At 44.2% G+C, this 19,543-nt stretch overlaps 1 protein-coding gene across 3 annotated transcripts in view; it reads right to left on the bottom strand.

Moving 5' to 3' along the window:
- Positions 1–19,543, bottom strand: part of RBFOX1 (RNA binding fox-1 homolog 1) — a 1,505,061-nt gene that overhangs the window by 358,877 nt on the left and 1,126,641 nt on the right. The window contains exon 1 of one of the 3 annotated variants that reach the window (XM_053671757.1): positions 11,519–11,562. The exons of the other annotated variants lie outside the window; for them this stretch is intronic. The gene's annotated coding sequence lies outside the window, so the exon portion shown is untranslated. Of the gene's footprint in view, positions 1–11,518; positions 11,563–19,543 lie in introns of those variants that run through there. 3 annotated transcript variants of the gene reach the window in all.

Below are 19,543 nucleotides of genomic sequence, written 5' to 3'. Positions count from 1 at the left end.
TTTTCCCCTTTTGATTAGGAAAAAAAGCTGAAGTTAAAAATCAGCTTCCTATGGTTTCCTGTGCAGGAGAAATTTTCCTAGATCCAGAATCTCAATTCAGAAAATAATTGCCCTCACTCATTTTCAAAAGGAAAAGAATTCGTAGATTTATGTAGAATTGGTAGAATTCTTTTTCTGTAAACAAGTGAAATTTTTTTGAAGCCTCTAAAACCCCATTGTTTGAAAGGTGACATGATGTTCCCAGGGACGTGCGGGGAAGGTGATGGTGTCTACAGTGCACTCGCCCATCTCCCTTGTCTGTCGTTTCCGATGATTTGGAGGGAAGGGGGATCCTAATGTGATCTGCATCTCTTTATGTTAATGAAACGGTGCCAGCCCACTTTCCCAGACAATACCCTAAAGCATAGACACCAAATGGGGAACAAACGGGGGGCCCAGGATGCCACTGTGAAACAATCAACCCTGACACACCTATGACAGACCACATCCCCTCCTTCACTCACCCTTTAATGTCCCTAGGTGAATCTGATTAAACACACACACACACACACACACATGCATGCATGAACACGTGTAAATGCATACAGGATCTCAGAAGCTCGGGGAGGCTGCAAAACATTAAATTCTCTTGATTTATGGGGTAGCCTGCACTGCATTGAGCAAAACAGCATGGCAATCTGGGGCCCCGCTCCCAGAAATTCCTTTATGAACATGACCAGCCCCCACAAGTGAACAAAAGCAGTGGTGCAGGGTGTATAAATCATTAATACGGTGCCCGGCAGTGACTGCATTTCCTGTGTTAGTTGGAGAGCTCCTCAGCACAATGGGGATTTGGGGATTGGAATTGGCTGCGGAGAAATGCACTCCATCATCCTCGGAGCAGATATGCTTCCCATCAGCCTTGCTCTCTCTCTTCCCCACCCTCTTTAAGTCTGACAGCCTCACACTGTGTTGTAATTTATTCAACAGTAATCATAATGACTTAAAAATAAAATCACGAGAAAGCTTCAAAGTTGAAAGCTCTCCCCACTGACTCCCTTTCTGACAAGTTTTGCCTTTGAAAGAAAAGAGAAATGAGGACTCTTGGTTGAGAGGAGCTGTTTTTCCATAATGATGGGCTAGCAGGGGCCTGGGTGAATCTTGCAGAACCAGCAGTCTGAACGGGATAGCAGTGTGGGTTCTGGAGCAGGGCGGTCTGGTTTCCCCTATCGCCTCTTCCATCTACCTGACTCAGATCAGCATCCAGAAGAACGGAATGAGTCCTCTCAGGTCCCTGGAGACCTTTTGTGGGGGATTAAATGAGGTAATCCATGCGAAAGTGCTTCGTAGTGTGCTTGTCACATAGCACTCTATAAAAGTTATTGATTCTTTCATTATTTTAATTATTTTATTGTTATCATCATCGTTGCTGAGGCTGGCTGGATTCTCATGCTACCTAAGGGATCTCACGAGCAGCATTTCCTACTGCTTACAGAACGGGCTGACTTTTTGAATGGAACCAAAAGGAGGCTAACAAAAAAAAAAAAAAAAAAGAAGAAGAAAAGAAAAAGAGTTCTCAAGAATCCTGAGTCACATGCTCTGAATGGAGACCCCCAGTGGAAAGTTATGCCATTGCACCATGAAGAAGGAATTTCTCCACTCCCCTATTTTAACTGTTCATTGCAAACAGAAAAAAAAAGAGGGGGTGGGGGAGAAAGCAAGTAAGCAAGCAAGCAAAAAAAAATTCCATAGTTTTGTGCAGATTATTTGGATGAGAGCATCTGTCAGCCGATTTAAGTACAGACAATACATGGATTCAAAGCAAACTCATTTGCAGGAGGGCTTCTGTGTTTCCAGAAATTCAGGGGTGGCCCAGAGGAAGAGAGAAACTAGGAGAGCCAGTCCTCATTTTTTTTTTTGCTTCAGGACAAAGAGGACAAATGATCAGGCAGCAGCAGGACACATGCTCCCTCCCGTAGGACAGAACCAGGATCTGAACACACTCGTGTCAGTTGGACAGTCCACCCTCAAACTGGGGCATTTGCCCAGGCATCAGTGCCAAGCACCTAAGTACCACCAGACCCCAGAAAAATTTCCCTGGACTCTCCCAGGTGACAATCCACACATTAGCAGGCACCTGCCACATTCAGGATTGTGGGAATATACTTCAACATGTGGCCCAGTCCCCTGTATCACAGAATAATGACATTCTGAATAGAAATAAATGAAGCCCCTGCAGTGTGATTCTGTCAGCTTTTGAAAGTAAATAACTTTGCTACTGACAAGAGCAAGACAATTTTTATTTTCCCTCCTCCTGTCACAGAGCATTAATTGAGATGTGCAGCCACATTACATCCAGCACCGCCAGCAGGACTGACAGTTGACAGGAGAGAGACACAGAAGAGGTAGAAGCCAAGGAGCCTGGGAGAGGCACCCATGTGCTTCAGGTCTGTGTCCTTGGCAGGCCCTGGGGCCCATGTACACCACACTGATTTGGGAGAAATAGAACATCACGCTCAGCTTCAGTAAACAGGTGCAGTTTTTCTTTAACACAAGCATTTGCTCATTCATTCTTTCATTCATTCTTTCACTTCTTGAATAAAAGTCTATAGGCTGCTCACTGTGTTCCAGGCACTGTTGAGTGCTTCTATCTGTATTGTACAACTCTTACAAAGAACAGTTATAAAATGGTTGCCCTTAACCCCATTTTCCTGAAGAAGCAATTAAAGCTCTGAAACAAGTAAAAGCCACTTGCTCAATCTAGTCGGGTCAGCTAATCGAATAACAGAGTTTGGATTAAGCCTTTAGTTCACGACTTCTGGTCTACATAGGACTCCAGAGATAGCAATATTTTATTAAAACTATGCTTTGTGGGTGGGGGAAGCTGACAGCACCTGGTTCTAAAATGATGTAGGTTTCTCACCTGAATCTTGTAAGATCCTGGAGATGGACAGTTGACTACTGCAAAGTGTGGATCTCACTGCTCATTCCACTTTTAAATATCAATATTGTTCACTGTTAAGGAAAGACTCACGGGGAAGGGGAAAGTCTCCTGGCTCTCAGCCTTGTGTAAGAGAGAAGCTCGCCTCATGCCTGGATTCAGGCAGAGCAATAGCAATCTGAACGACCGAAGAGAAGAGTGAGACATTTGCTGTTGCTTTGATAAGGGGGATCTAGTCCTTGAGGTGAAGCCTGGGCAAACATCAAACGCCAAAAAAGAAAAGTCTCATTAAGACAAAACCTTTTGTGCATTTACTCATCAGGACTGGGAAATCTGAGGCACTTAAATCCTACGGCTGCCTGTACTTTGTTCCGTAGCTGCAATGGAGGAAAAAAGTCATTACATCTCTCTGGGAATACACACTAACCTTCTGCATGCTTTCCAGTCTGGCTCCAATTCCTAATTTCGATTCTGTGTGTGTTTAAACACAACATAAAGAGCAGAAGCAAAACGGCGAGAGACTGCTCCTCACCTAGAGCCTGGCCCCGTGTTAGAAACCACAGCACCGCACCCCGCCACCCCAGCCCCATTTTCTCGAAGCCCCGGCACGCTGCAGGTGTTGAGTATGTGCCTGCTTTCCTTTCCTTTGCCGTGTACTCTGACTGCTGCTCTGCCAGAGGGGAGGAAGGTGATGCAAAGCAGATAACTAGAGTCTTCCTCTTTGCAAAATGGGTCAGGGGAGAAATGAATGATTCCATGCCAAACACGAACAGGGGTTCCTGGGAAATCCAATGGACCCAGCCAATGTATTCCAAGGTGTGATACTGCACTGGTATCTCACAAGACGGCACAAGGATGAACAATTTAATAGACTCTCCATGAGGACGGAGGCCACTGCTTACTGAGAAAGTCTCAAAGAGCAGCTGGCACCTAATAGTTCAACGAACATGGAATGAATGAATGAATATGTGAATGAATATTTATTTGAATGTATATTAGAAAAAAATAGCACAGCCGTGATGCTGTGGCTACTTTGTTTTGAGAAAATCTACTTTGAAGTTCAAAATGTAAGTTGATTCTAAAACTATTAAGTAGATATCAACTGCAATGATGAGTGAATTAGTAAAAATTAGTAATTAGAAAGGGGATGCTTGAATGCCTGAAATTTCAGAGTCAGGGGACCCCACGCACTGCTTTCAAAGTCACAAGCCCATTGTCTAAGTACCTTGATGAGGCTTTAAAAGAAGACATCACCCAGACTCTTGATGTTCCACCTTCACGTCTTTCTTAAGGCTCCCATTAAAACCCTCTCTCTACCTCTGACCCTGAAACCTATTTCCAAAAGCCCCTGAGTTTCTCCAGAACTCAGGAGTGGTCTTCTCTCATCTGATCAAGGAGCACTCATTTCCATCTTTTCGTGTTCCCAATATGGCCCCAGAGGACCACAGAAGCTCCTGCAGAGAATCCCACTTGATGCGTGAGCCAATTCTACCACTCACTATGTCCTTCTGCTCTTGGCCCCATGAGCTCTTTTGCAGTCGAGGCAGGTGAACTTCACTTCCCCACTCTTAGACCTCCTTTCTCAACTCTTCACATGTCTAATGCTCCCTTTTCCTCAGGTCAGAAAGATCATGGCCTCCTTAGTGAGACCCACACTGACCCACCTGTGAGATAAACCCCGAACAAACAATGAGAGTCCACTAATCTTTCATCCCATCATCCTGTTTATTGCCTGAATAGCACTCTCTCAAATCTGAAAATACCTTCTCAATTCACCTGTTCATCATCTATGCTTCTTTTACTGGAATGCCGGCTCCATGGTGGCAAGGACCTTTCCTAATTGATTTGGTGCAATATTCTTAATGCCTGGAAACAACTTTTTTGTATGGCCAAGTGAAAGAAAAAATAAATGAGTGAATATGATATCATATAAGTCTATAAAATAGGGAGCAATCACTGCCTCCCCTTGCTCCTAAGGTTCTAGAAACTCATTCATTCATTCATTCATGCCTTAAATTTTTTTGAACAACTACTACATATTAGACTTTATTCTAGGAATTGTGGGCAGAGTAAGTGACAGAAAGAAAAAGCCTCTGCCACCTTATAGTCTAGCAGGTCAGAAAAGGCATAGCAAAAGTGTTCTGTGAACTGTCTGGTGCTTAACAAACAAGAAATGCAAATTCAGAGAGGGATCGGGAGTGAGAACCTGGGCAATGAAAAGCGGTCGTTCTGCTCTTTTTCAGCCAGGACCAATCAATTGAGACCACAGTATGCCGGGATTGGAAATAGCATCAAGATCCCCTTTTCCCAAATGCGTTCAGTTGCCAGAAATTTCCAACCATATAAGCTTTTTCCTAACCCCAACCTGGGGGGGTTGCATTCGGGGAATCCTTCAGAAATCCTCCTCTGCAACAGTTTCTCTCTGTGGGAGCAGCCTGCAGGTTCACTGCTAATTTCCGCAGCTGGCTTGCACTCAGCGTGGTTGAAAGGCCAAGGCCAGGGCCCTCCTGAGCTATTGTGCCTGAGAGCTGACCTTATTTGACACAGCCCCTCTCAATGGGACAAGCCACATCATGCAGACAGCCACAGGCCAAGACTCAGCCCCGCAAAGTTCTCTCGAGCAGCTCCCGGAAATAGGAAACTTTATTGATGAATGGAACTTTGTTGGCTTTTCCTAATTGAATTAAACAGCACACTGGGACACCTCTCCTGTCCATTAGGAAGGTCTCTGCAGATGGGGCAATTACGCCCACACTTTGTCAGCTCTGCCTCATTCACAGGATGACATCTCCCGCATCTCCCAGCCCCCTGAGACACAGATGCACCAACCTGATTTTGTTTACAATGCTGCAATCTCTTCCTCTTCCAGAAGACTATTATTTGCCTGACAAACTACACTGTTTTCACCCGGCCAATATGAATAAACAAGCATTATGTTTTTTCTCTTGGGGCAGAGAGCCTGGTTAAATGAATCAGAAAACCCTAAAAAAGATTGTCTACCCTCAGTCCATCAGCTACTGGACAATTACTCAAGGGCCAGCTGTAAGGAAAACAGATGGTGCGTGAGCACTGAGAACGTGGGCTGTCTCTGCTGGGCAGAGGCAGGAGCAGCCGTTGTGCATTCGGACGCAGAAACCGCCCGAAACGGCAGGTAGAGCTGCTGACTGGGGCAGGACTTGCTCTGTGGGCTAACGGATGTTTACAATGAAATAATCCTAAGGCACAAGCATGCCAAGTGACCCTGCAGGCAATGCCCACCCCCTTCCACAAGTTCCTAAAATGGGAGGAATGAGGAACCCCAGCCCATCCGAGATAGGGGCCTTATCTGGCCAAGGAGAGCCCAGCATGTTATGCCTTCTCCCCTGAACTGAAAAAAATAGAGCAACCAGGATGATTGGTTAATGAACTAGTTCATAACAGGGTCTCTCCAGGGGGAAACTGAGGGAACCATGCTGTACTGTACCATCACCCAAGCCTAGCAATGTGCTTATTCCGGCCACTTACATTCCTTAAACAATTCAGACATGAAGATAATCCTTATTCTAATTCTTTTCTTCATTATTGACACTATTGACTACCTCCAATCCACAGCACGATCTAATAAATCAACATAAGATTAAGCCAAGAAGAAAGAAGGTGATAAAATGCCATTTGGTACCCTATAAATCATCAGGCTGAGCAGCACAAGGTAAGTAACCGGAATGAGAATTGAACTTGTCTACGCAGCCATGATTGTTATGGTCTACCGAACGTTCCCAAATTTATAACTGCGGCAGGTGCAGGGGGTGATCCCCCTCCTACAGCCTTCCTGTGAGAGCCCATCTTCCCAGTGACTCTGTACTGAGCACTGCTTTCTAATTAAAGACAGAAAGGGTTGATATGCAGGTTTCAGTTCAATTGCTTTCGATCTGAAGATGTCCACAGTGAGCAATGGCTTCATTTACCAGGAATTACCCTTTGTACAAACCACTTCACTATTTAAAACAAACCACATGGATCATCATTAAGTGGGAAAAATTACCAATCTTCAGATATCGACAGTGGCATGGCCCACTTTGGAGGCCCCTTTCCCCCACTGTTTAATGTGGATTTCAAGCATTTCACTTGTTTTTAAATCCAGGCTGATAAAAATGTTCTGGGTGAACCGGATCAGACAGATGAGATGCTTTCTGAGAAGCATACTGGGAGACCCAGATAGGGGTTCAGAGATAGGGAAAACTAAATTCATGTGCCACTTATGCTGTTTCAGGGTGGGTGGAAGTCAGTGGGAGCCGTAGCTCTGGGGGCAGCCCAGCAAGGTGTGGGCATCGCAGAACAAACCTCGTCTGCTCTGTCGTAGCCTCACCATGCTTCCCACATGATAGATGCTCTTTGCTGTATTCCCCGTGACTTAGAATGTGTACCCTGCATCTTTAATTTTTGCATTGTATGTGCATGGTTGTTTTCTACTTTTCCTCTGTGAGGAAAACAAGACATATTCTCTTTTGAATCCACTCATTGCAAAGCCTCGAATGTGGAATTTGTATTTAGAATTTTCCCTCAAAACAAAAAAAAAATGTTTACGTGGGTACTCACTTTGGAACTCTGGGGAGATTCTGCATTGGGTATATATGTGAGTTTGAAGTTCACCTGAGAAAAAGATTCACCAGCAAAGAAGACACAATAAAGCCTCTGCCGTGTACTAAGAATGGAAGCAGAAGCAGAGACTTTCCCAGGACTGCAAGATTAAAGCCAGCAGCTCCAGTATTCGCCTGTCCCACCTGAGAATGCTCTGCAAGACACACGCTATATACTAGAGGGACAAAGGTGTGTGTATATGCGTACGTGTACATCATTGCACTTGGTGTCACAGTGCCAAGAGGAGTGTGCAACACTATACCACCTTGCAATTATAAAACGTAGTAATATCTCCAATGTTAAAAGAAGAGAGAAAAAAATATATATATAACTATAGCAAAATGCCTACTCAAGGTAGAGTTACTAGGATAAATAAATGAAATGGATTATCCTAAGCAATTTAAACACTCAAGTTGGGCTAAATAAATAAGTTTTTTTTTTTGTGGCAAAAGGGTTATATTGTTTACATGTGGTCTTTCAGAGGAGACTTGGATCCTGAGGTATCCCAATTGATTTTTATTTTTTATGAGTTGTCTTAGGAACAAATCCGGGAGGCTTTAGGAAGAAAGGTTGGATGTCAAGAGTGAGGCAAAGAAAGCAAATGATGAAGTAATTTTCCTTTGATATTGGATGAGAAATAAGCACCATATGAAACTTCATTCCAGGAAATTATATTTCACTGAAGATTTTGTGGCCCCTAATGAGAGTGCACAATTTTATAAAACAAAATAAAGGTTCCAAAATAAGATAGTTGGTCTTAACTATTCTCTTATGTAATTGGTGATCTGAATGACAAGCATCCCTGAAATATGTTTATTCATAAATAGTAATACAATAAAAGGTTTTCAATACAGATGTCATTTATCATAGATGCAGCTTGATTCATCCATTTTATCAACTTACTCTGTGAGTGTAGATCATCACAATTAAACAGAGATACAATAATAGCTAAAGATTCATAGTAGATAGAAAATACAGTGGCCATGTATAGATAGAAGATGTATAGATTGTACCCGTAAGTGGTTGTGGTAATTGAGGTGAACTGTTTCTCACCCTTAATCAGCCAATTGCCTGGGCTGCTGAATAAAGGGTACGGCGTGAGACTTCTGTACAAACTGTGATGACAGCAATGGCTGGAAGGGATGACCTGAAGGAATGGCTCTCCAATCCTGAAAGTGCACCTTTAGGAATGGTGGGAGGTGCCGATAGAAAAACCTGACTCTCAATGAGGCAGGCAAAAACAAATGTCTGCTTGCACTGTACTTCAGGCATTTAGTGGAACTCAGAAAACATACATACCTTCACACACACACATACCACATTCTGACACTGTGTCACAGCATCAGCCCATCACCAGTTCCACTCAAAGCACTCCCTGCTCTTTTGAGAGGGAGTGTGTGCCATAGCACATTTCAAAACCCACCTCTGTCTGTCTTCATATGGGACAACGATGCTGATTTAGTCACTTCTAAATGACTGCCATGGCTGTCAACATTCCCTTTGAGCCTCCCCTTTCCTGAGCAGGAGTCTTTTCCCTCCTGGAAGAGACTGCCAGACAGATGCTGAGAACCCCTGTGTTTATCCTATATAACTTGTCCTTTTCATGGCAAGAATCACCTCCCACTCAAAGTCACTCTCCTCCTTCCTAAGTTGTGCCTGCATGAGCAAACCAATTTAACAATCTAGGAGGAAGAAAGACCAATTTATTAAAAAAGAATAATGCACAAAGAGACTGTGAGAACACTGAATGGCTAGAGCGTTCTACTTGTTAGGCAATGCTGTTCAAATTGATTAATAAATACTATGAAAGAAGTGAATGTAGGAGGCAAAAGATCAACTCATATTAATAATTAGATTAAATTCAACTAAGGCTGAGCATCTGTAGAAACGCTCATTAGGATACTGGTAACTAGTGTTAAACACACACACACACACACACACACACACACACACAGCAAAGACACAGAAATGGAAGAAGCAGATGAAATGTTTCCTGGCACAATTTACTTCATGAGAAATGGAATAAAATAATATTTTAAAGGATAAACCAATTTCTTCCCAAGTTATTAAAATGATATAAAAAGGCTGTTCTCAAAGACTTGCAATAGAAAATATGCCTAAAAATATTTTCTGGAGGCAACCAACTTGATCACAAATTACCTGAATGTTCAAAACGGAATCTTGACATTTTATGATACATATATTCCTTTAACAGACTGACACTGAGCGTCTTTGGAGAGGAAGCCCCTTGTCTGGACACTTGTGAAGGAACTTTAGTAGGACCACAACCACACATAGTTGACAAATGGAACTCTGGAAGGGAGTCCATCAAAAAAAAAAAAAACACAACAGATGAAATGACTGCAATCACTGTTAACTCTTCCTACAGCAGGATGGGACAGGGAAAAGGATTCCCATCTATATGAAAAAATACTTCTGTCTCTGCCAGTCACATCCACAGCTCCTGCCCAGTGAGAGAAAGCTGAGCTTGTCACCCCTCCCTCTCGAGGCCACACTGAGCTGTTCCCCAAACCCAGAAACCAACTTAGGCAGTGGCTCTACTATTAAAGAAGGAAAGACAGACAGAGAAGGTCCACCGGAAACACCCAGAGAAAGAAACACAATGAAAGATTCTGAAATGTACGCAGAATGGAAAATAAACACAAAATCTCACAGCAAGACCATTAAGAGGGAGTGGAGGAAGAAAAAAAAAATTAAAGCCTTTACACGTAGTAACAAAGACAGCATCCCAAACAGCTCGCCTTCATCACAGCACTGCCAGGGAGTTTGGAGGCAGATTCTGGGGCTGATTCGCTCCCGACACCCGAAGGCTCTGATTCCAAAAGCAACTGAAGATAGCACCACCCAGACAAACTTAAGAAAACAAAAATAGTGAGCATACACACACATCCATATATGTTTTTTTCACTCCCTATTAAAGCTGCTGAATTGAAAGTGCAAGCACCAAATGCCTCCAGAAAGATCCAAACTCTTAGCCTCAGAGGGGGTAGACTCAGATCACCACCGACGCACTGGCAGGAGAAAGATGCGAGTAAGGAGAAGGCAGTTTGCAATTTCAACTCCTGTTACCCAGGCTTGGAAACAGGCTTTCAAAGTATGCACAGAGGGGCACAGACAGCTGGGCGCAGGGTAGCCGAGGTCCAGGGAAAATGAGGGGCTCCGACGCAGCCCTCCTGTCCGAAAGCACAAGCCCCCTCCCAATCCCCTCCAAGGTACCAGCACAGCCCAGCGACGGGGACCGAGTCCGTGAGCCTGGGAAGCAGCCACCGAGGGAAGCCGCGCGCCTTACCTGCTGTAAGTACATAAAAGTCAAGGCACACGAGAGCTGGGGACACATGCCCACGTTGGGGAGCGCCACGCAGGTGGCCCCCGTCAGAGGATGCTGCATTTTGTCTCTCTGGCGCCCGCCGAGCACGAGTGGGGACGCTCTCATGCAATCACGCCGTTCTTTGCCTGGACGCTACAGTTTTTTTTCTTTTTAATTTTGCTGATTATCTAAGTCAAACCCCAGCGGCTGCAGCTCTCTCTTCTTCTTCTCTCTCTCTCTTTCTCTCTCTCTCTCCCCCTCCCCCCCCCACGCCGCACCGCGTGGGTCCCTCCTCCCTCTCTTTTTTCTTTCCTTTGGGTTTGCTAGAACCCTGCGTTCATCTGCCTCCAACTAAGACACTTGAGAAGGTCAGGAAACTATTTTGCTTCCTTCGTGGCTATATCTTTGTGTGTGTGTGGTTATTGGGCCCTGCTTTCTCGTGTCCCTCAATGTGGCATGTACCCCCGCCACCCCACGGCCCCCGCCCTCTCCTCCCCGCGAAGACGAAAGAACAAGCAAAGGCAACTTTTATGAAAGGTAGAAGGGGTAGCTGCCCTCCTGTAGGTGCTGAGTGGGGGGGGGGAGGGGGTAGAGCTAAGGGTAAGAGAGAGGGAGGGGGGAAAGGAGAGGGAGAGAGAGAGAATTTGACTCACACTGAGGTTCACTCCAGTTGGTCCTGATCAGATGCTGCGTGCCTCCTCATTTGTCAAATGGGTCCAGGGAAAGGTTGGGAGAGTGTGTGTGTGTGTGTGTGTGTGTGTGTGTGTGTCTTTTTCCCTCCCCTTTGCCTTTTTTTTTTTAAACGACTCACCAAAATTCAAATTGTGTCTGCTAAAAATCTCCACGGGGCGGGCAAGGCAGCGAGCGAGCGAGCGCCCTACATCGCCAGCACCCAGGAAAGCTGGGCAATTCAGGCGATTGTCCAGCCGGGACCCAGAGTCTTAGATTTGGGTGGCGGTTTGGTTCATTTGTCCGACTGGTTGACAAATAAACAGGACAACGGGATTCCCCTTCCTAAAGCGTTGGGACGACTCTAGAGGCTGGGGACAGGCGGAGCAGGGGCTGCAGGCACCAGAGGCAGGGCAATGTCTGGGACCCCCACCCCCTGGAAGGACTGCAGAGGCGGTGATGCACCCCCAGGCGTTCAGGGCGCAGCTTTCCCTGGGCGCCTTGCCTAGGCTGGGCAGGAAGCAGCCGGCACACCAACAAGCCCTGAGCCGCTGAGTGGGAGAAACCGCCCTGGCTGGCGTGGAAATGAAGCCTGTTGGACTAAGTAACGCCAGCCCCTGGTGAATGCAAGGGGCGGGGGGGGGGGGGGGGGGGGCTTCTTCCAGCTCAGAATCCCCACTCTTCTCAAATTATAAATGCACAAGGTGGGGAAGTCCATGTCTGATAAAAGATTACTCTGTGGGCTACAGCGGGCAAATGACAACGGTTTATTTATTTTATTTTTTTCCTGCCTCACCAGCCCTCCTTGGCCAAATTAGCATTCTGCTCTTGCAGAAGGGTCTCCCCCCTCCCTTTTATTTTACGAAGTAATAATTATTCATTAGTAGATTTTGTTAGTCTTTATGCAATAAAATAGGATGTGCTCTGCAAATCAAAAGAAAATTTTAAGACTCTAACACACCCCGGGTCCTCCGCAGAAAAGGAAAAGCACACTTTTGGCATGGTTAATTTGTGATCAGGGATCAGGCTATATTGTGTGATACAGATTGTGACCCCGTGGCTGGATTTCCTTTTTCTTTAACAGAGCAAGAGGCTGTCTGAACAGCATCTTTTTTGATTGTTTGGGTTCCCTGCAAGACACCTCGCTTCAGGCTCCAGAGTGCCCTATAAGACCGATGCACTCCAAAAGTGCTGGGGACCCTCGGAAAGAAGCACTTCAGGCAGGACCCAGGACTGGCCACGGGGATACCCCCGACCTCTCCGTGGGGCTCACAGGGACACTCTTGGCCAAACGACAGCTTCTGAACTGATCCATTAGCTCGCAAGACACAGTTCCCTTTGCTGGCTAATCAAAATGCTTTCTGAAGAAAAGCAAATTAATAATACCGCAGCTCCATTTTTCGTTGTTCTGTTTTGAAATGCCATCAATAACTATAAAGTCTTCCCTGTGCCAAACACTAGGCCCCAACCAGGCTGTTTCTTTCTACTCCTCACCCTCCGACGTCCTGCGACTCACACATCCCATCAGTTTAGAGGGAATACAGGAGCGTGGTTCAGCCTAAGTGAATCGACCTGGGAGATCAGGGTTGTACAGGCTGGTATTTTATGTATTTTTGGAGGGGGGTGGCAGTGGTTAGTTTGAAAGATTATTGCTGTATATATGGAGAGATCATATTCATCAGATAAGGTGTGATTCACAGACAAAATGGTCCCCTCTTTTCTGTCTTCTTATTTTTTTCTTACTTCCTACCTGTCTTTCATTTTTCTCTAAATTTTGCAATTCATAAAATCAAAAGGAAAGCCACTCTGCGAAATGTAGGTGGAATACAGGGTCAAAGCTCCTGCCCGTCCGATCCTGGCTGCCCCTGCCCTGCTCCCTCCTTTTGCCTCCAGCACTGCTGGGCTGAGGGGGGTTCGCCCTACTGTCCTTCATTTTCTTCTCAGTGGCATTGCCAGAGCCTGAGAATGCCCCCAAAGAGGACAGACTTTCCCCTTCAGCTCATTTTCATAAGAAACACGATAAATAATACATGGCACTTTAATAAGACCTTATCTGAATGGTTTAATGAAAAACAAATACATTACATAAGGAACCAATAACTGCTCTCAGCTGCCTTGAGCCAACTCCTGTTTTCCAGTCCGTTTTCTCCCCAAAGTCAAAAGTGCTCAGTGGTGATTGGATTCCTACAGACCCATTTTGCATAGTGGCTCAGACTTCCCCTTAAACTGGGGTCTTCACAGTCAGGCACACTGGGGGCCTGCAAAGTGAGACAATGGGATCCAGACCTTCTAAATGCACGTGACAATGCTTTGGGGCTAGACTCGGTCTTCCAGACAGCCACATCCCCACACAAGCACGGTTGTGCACAGAGACAAGTACGCACCTATCTGCAAGGCACCTGCTCACAGGACTGGCAGGAAAGCTTTTACAGGGGTGACTATCGGTGCACGTCAATCAGGAACAGAACACTTGACGGCCCCAGATGAAATGGTGATGCCACAGTTGCCACCGTTGCCTACTCAACGACAAAACTCGGCCAGACTTTGAAGCAGCCTCTAAGATGGAATTTGAATTTCATCTCAACAAAAACTGAGAAAAAGCCACACCAATGCTACTCACTCTGAAACAATTCAACTACATCAATAAACGGGAGAAGTTGGCGGGGGGAGGACAGCTTTCTTTGCCTGCAAAGAATCCTCGGGCACTCAGTATCACTAGGGAATACATGTTGCATGCACGTGCAAGGGCCACCTTCGTGCCTTTCAGCCACAAGGATTCTGAACTGAGTGGCTGTACACACCCTGTGGGGGGCAGAGAGAGTGCTGGAAAACCTGTGATGGCAATGCCACCTCCCAGTGGTACTTCTTTAGGCAGAAGGTCAGCTCACATTTTAATTCAATCCACAGAACAGTGTTTGTAACTTTACCTTCACTCAATTTTGCCAGCTGTTTAAATGAAAACAGGAAATTGTTGTCTTTCTCTCTTTCATAATTCCTTATTATAATAATTTCCTAAGGCTGTCAAAAAGCCAGACATTCAGCCTAAGGAAGATCTTCTATGGAAGTTGCTTGCATTGGAACAACAAAAACTCCAGTTAGACTGAAGGAAGGACTTCTTGGTCTTAAACATAATTATCCAAACTGGGGTTAGCTTGTGACAGTGTCAGAGTGGCTTAGATGTTATTCTTACTTCCAAACACAGGCAGCTACATAGTCTCAATCTTCAGTAAAATGAGAATGAAAGTATCTATAGAAATGTTGTTATTTATTGTCTCTATCATGAGCACGTGGAGTCACCTACTTGTTGAAATACTTACACTCTATTTGGCTAGTGTCAGTTATACTTCCAGGCACCATTCTTGTCCCTAGGGCTATATCCATGTAGAAGGACAAAGACCCCTAAGATCACAGAGCTTACGATTTAAGGCAGGGGTGCAGATAATAAAAATAAAGATAAGAATAATTAAATTGTACAGAATATAGAAAGTGGTGATTGCTATAGGAAAAAAACAAAGGGAGAACAGGATCAGGGGATGAGGGATATGTGAGGTTGACGGGTAGGGCAGGTAGAAGTAGCACTGTGTAAAAAGGGTGCTTGCTTTGCAAACGCGGCTTCAGCTTCCAGAAAAGCTTCCTGCACCCTCACCCCTTTCAATCTCGCGGCCAGGCCCCGGATTTTTCTAATATATTAATTCTGGAGCTCTTTTGGGTCAGTCTACTGAGAGTGGTGGTGGGAAGTCTGGCACTTCAAATGACAAAAATTGAAAATGTTTTCACCCCCAGGTTTAACTATTTAAAATGCAGGATGTAATATACTGTCTGACATATAGTGGGCACTGAGGAAATACTGAATTGGTGGATAGATGGATGAATACAACAGGAATTAGGATTGAAATGATATTGACCTATTGTGGTTTTTTTTCTGCTCAAGAAATTCAAGAATTCTGTATTTCTAGATCATCATTTTAAACACTTTTATTTCACTTTAGCTCTCTGTATGTTAAGCTGGTCCCTGGACCTCCAGAATGAGGTCTCAGCTCCTGATGGTCCTCTGAGCTGCCCTGCAGAAGCTCCATTTCTCAGATATGGTTTTCCTGGCAAAGACATGCTCACTCCAGGGCACAGAGTTGGAGGGCTGACAGTTTGGCTGCTCTGATGAGCACGGTTCTCTTCTTTTAGAAGAAAGAGCTGTGGCTCAGGCAAAACCGATTCCATAGGTTCCAGATAATTGCTTTGCATATAATGACAGGATTGCAGCTGGAGATCAGAGGCTGCGTCTGTGTCGACGATCCTCAGACACCACTAGCTCCCTGGATGTGGGGTGTCTGTGAGACCAAGACTAAATGAACAGAAATCCAAGTATACAAACAATGCCCAGCTCACAACTAACTCTCACTACAAAAGCTCTTTTCAAAATTACATTGGTTGTTTAGAACAGTTTGCTGCATGCAACCTTTTGTCCATGAGAGTGGCATCAATCAATCAATAAAATCAACTAATTAAACAAATATAAGTGTTACCAGCACTATCTAGAATTGATGTGGTGGAGAAATGGGTAATTTCAAATACAGTGAGACCCAAAACTGGTACGGTCCTGGAGATGACAGTTTGGCACCCGTGTTCAAAGTTTAAAATACGCATATTTTTCTCATCATGATTATTACAGTTCTCGGTTTCTGCCTGCAGAAAACCTGAGATGGACACAGATGTACATGACCAGGATGGTCCTTCCAGCTTTGCTTGTGAAAGCAATAGGGCAACAGTACAGCACATCCTGGCACGTGCGCACAGAGCAGCTGTTAGGCGAGCTGGGTCTGAATGTCTTGCAGAAGTTTTCTGCAGAATGTCTGCAGAAATTTTCTGCAGAATGTCTTACAGAAGTTTTCTTGCAGAAAACTCCTCAAGGAAAGAGCTTTCCAATGTTTCAGAGCGTACAATATAACATCTTGCACACGAAAAACGAGCAAAACCAACCCACAATAACAAAAACTACACTCTCCTTACCCATATGTGCGCATATAGCCATACACATGAACAAAAGTGCCAGCATGCCCATGGTGGAGGTGTTCCAGGTCTGCAGAAACACAAAACCTGGGCTTGCAGCCAAGGTCTGCTCACTATAAGACATGTGAAGGGGAACGTGTGAATTAAAAACTCAGGGCCTCGGTTTTTTAATCTGTAAAATGGGGCTAATAATAGCTTCCTCATAGAACTGCAATGATTTTCAAATTTTTTCTCTAATTCATGAGCTATTGCAATAAGTGTTTAAAAACAATAGAAGCATTGTATGAAATTAATGACTTTTTTTGGCCAAGTTAGTATATTCACACACACACCATGTGGTATCATCATCATTTCATAACAGAAAGGGCATTTTTGTACCAAAAAGCAAGGACATAATCTCAAAATAAAAAGCAGCCCTTTGAATTGATTAAATGTAGGTCTATTAAAATTTTCAAGCAAGCAAAATATAACCAGAGACATTGAAATTAAGAACGAGCTGACAGTAACCAGAGGGGAGGTGCGAGGGGATACAAGAGGGAAAAGGGGAAAGGGTTGTCATGGAACATGTATAAAGGACACATGGACAAAGCCAAAGGGGGTAGGATTGAGGGTAGGAGGTGGGGATGCATTGGGAGGGGGGAATGATGGAAGGAAAATGGAGACAACCCTACTTGAACAACAATAATTTTTTTTCTCTAAATTGCCCTTAGTTCTCTCATTTAGCTGTAGTCTGTTGAAAATGTCATTACGGAATCAGATGAATCTCTAGATCAGCAATTGGGAACCACTGAGATGATGAATGCAATGTGCTTCTCGGCACTGGCACAGGCATGACAAGGACCAGCAATACACGTTCACGGCCATGAACACTTACCCTCACTAGGCCAGAATAAGTACCCTCTTCACCCCCACAGGCTCACTGCTGCAAAAGTAATCAAACAGCTGTCTCATTTCTGAGTGTCCTACACCACCAAGAGGCATGCGGTTCACATGAGAGGGACTAAGTAAATTTCAGATTAACTAAATTTGTGGGGTCACCAGAGTTTATCCACTTTCCTCAATGACAGTCAGTTGCAGCCCTGCTCATTCAAGGCCACCTGACAAGTGAGGACCCTGATGGAAGGTCTGGGAACTCTTGGCTCCACCTACAAGGGCAGGCAGCTTACTGCAGAGTTGGGAACACATCTTCTGGAGTCTTGGTACTTCGGTTGAAGGCTCTGCTGCATACTTTCTAGAGCTGCTCTCAAATATCTATGGAGTTATAAGCTCATAAAGCCCCAGTTCCACTCTTTCTAAGAGTAAGTAAGTATAATTTTGCTTCCTAAATTAAGTTGTTAAGAGATAAAATAATGCAATACATGTAAATTCTAAGGCTGGTGTCTGCCATCTAGTAATCATTCAATGCATATTTGCAAGTATTATTATGAATTATTTTGATTCTCAGTCCCTGACCAGTTGATTGCATAAAAATTCTTCATTTTTAAAAATTTAATTTAACTTTCTAAAAATGACACAAGCAAAACCAACTAACTCTAAATGTAATTTTCAGGGGGAATTTTTTCAAGCGATGTGGCATTTATACAAAAATGTGTAGACATTACCTTTCTGCCCCAGTCTTCTCAGTAGACACAATTTATTTAATCTTGCTAATGAATCAAATGAACACAAACTCTCACATTAACCCTTGTCAACTAAATTCTTCCCGGCTGGATCTCACAAAACATCAGGTCAAGTCTTTAACTACTTTTTGGAGACTGACAAGGGCAACACATGTCAAGAGATTCCTTCTGGCCAGCATGTTATATACACAAGGCCTGTCCAGAAAAAGTCCAACCATTGTTAATATAACCTGGCAGCCAAGGACAGTGGACTGTGCATGCGTGAACAATGATGACTTCACTGTACTGGTCAGTGGGGGCAGCAGATGCCATTGAGTGAGCATGTGCACTGTGTCGCCGTCACATTCTAGGTGACAGAGTAAGTAGAGCAATGAATCTACACCAAATTTTACGTTCAGTTTGAACATTCCTCCATGAAAACTATTCAGATGACTCAGAAGGCCGCAGCTATGGGTAACTGGTGATTGGCAACTTCATCACAACAATGCACCTGCTCATGTACCACATCTCATGCAGAGTTTTTTGGTGAAACCTCAAATCACCCTGCAGACTCAGCCCCCGCTATAGCCCAGATTACGTGCCCTGAGACTTCTGGCTTTATCCAAAACTAAAATCATCTTGAAAGGGAAGAAATTTCAGACTGTCAGTGAGCTTCAGCAAAGTACAACAAGGCAGCTGCAGATGATGGGGAGAACTGTGTAAGGTCCCAAGGTACCTACTTTGAAGGGGACTGAGGTGTTATTATTTTATGTACAATGTTTCTTGTATCTTCTTCAATAAATGTTTCTATTTTTCTCATATTACATGGCTGATACCTTCTGGAAAGACCTTGTATATTTTCACAAAACTCTCTAAGGTATGTTTTTTTATAGCCCCAATTTACAGAAGAAGAAACTGATGCTGGGAGAATCATACACTGTTTTGCTGATAAGAGATGATGACAATGTTTTCAATCAGATCTGTCGATCAAAAAACCCAGGGAATATTCTTTCTATCACCATGCTATTCCAGCTGCAGCAGAGGATGCTGACTACAAAATCATCATCATTTTTTCATCATTTACAGTATCAAGTGCTTTTCTGAAGCATTACTCAATGTCAACTCAGCTGTAATATTTCCTTTTCTTTGCTGGCCACCTAATTTTATAGTATGAAGTTTTCCTCACTTTCCAGTCCCCAATTCTTCATAGGAGGAATAAGTCCCACCTTACCCAGTCTATCTTAAGCTCTTCTAAAGTAAAGACCCTGGCTCTATTCTCATTTGCTAACACCCCATTATAACCGCCCCTTAAAAATGGCAAGGTACAGAGACAATTTTCAGAGCAGAACCCTTTCAGGAGAGACCCACAACACACCAGGCAGAACTCCAAATTTTGAAACACCTAGA

The sequence above is a fragment of the Artibeus jamaicensis genome, unplaced genomic scaffold (genome assembly GCF_021234435.1).
Source record: "Artibeus jamaicensis isolate MK-2021 breed Jamaican fruit bat unplaced genomic scaffold, CSHL_Jam_final contig_700, whole genome shotgun sequence".
In the NCBI taxonomy this organism is placed as follows: Eukaryota; Metazoa; Chordata; class Mammalia; order Chiroptera; family Phyllostomidae; genus Artibeus; species Artibeus jamaicensis.
This window is presented reverse-complemented; position numbering and strand designations above follow the sequence as displayed.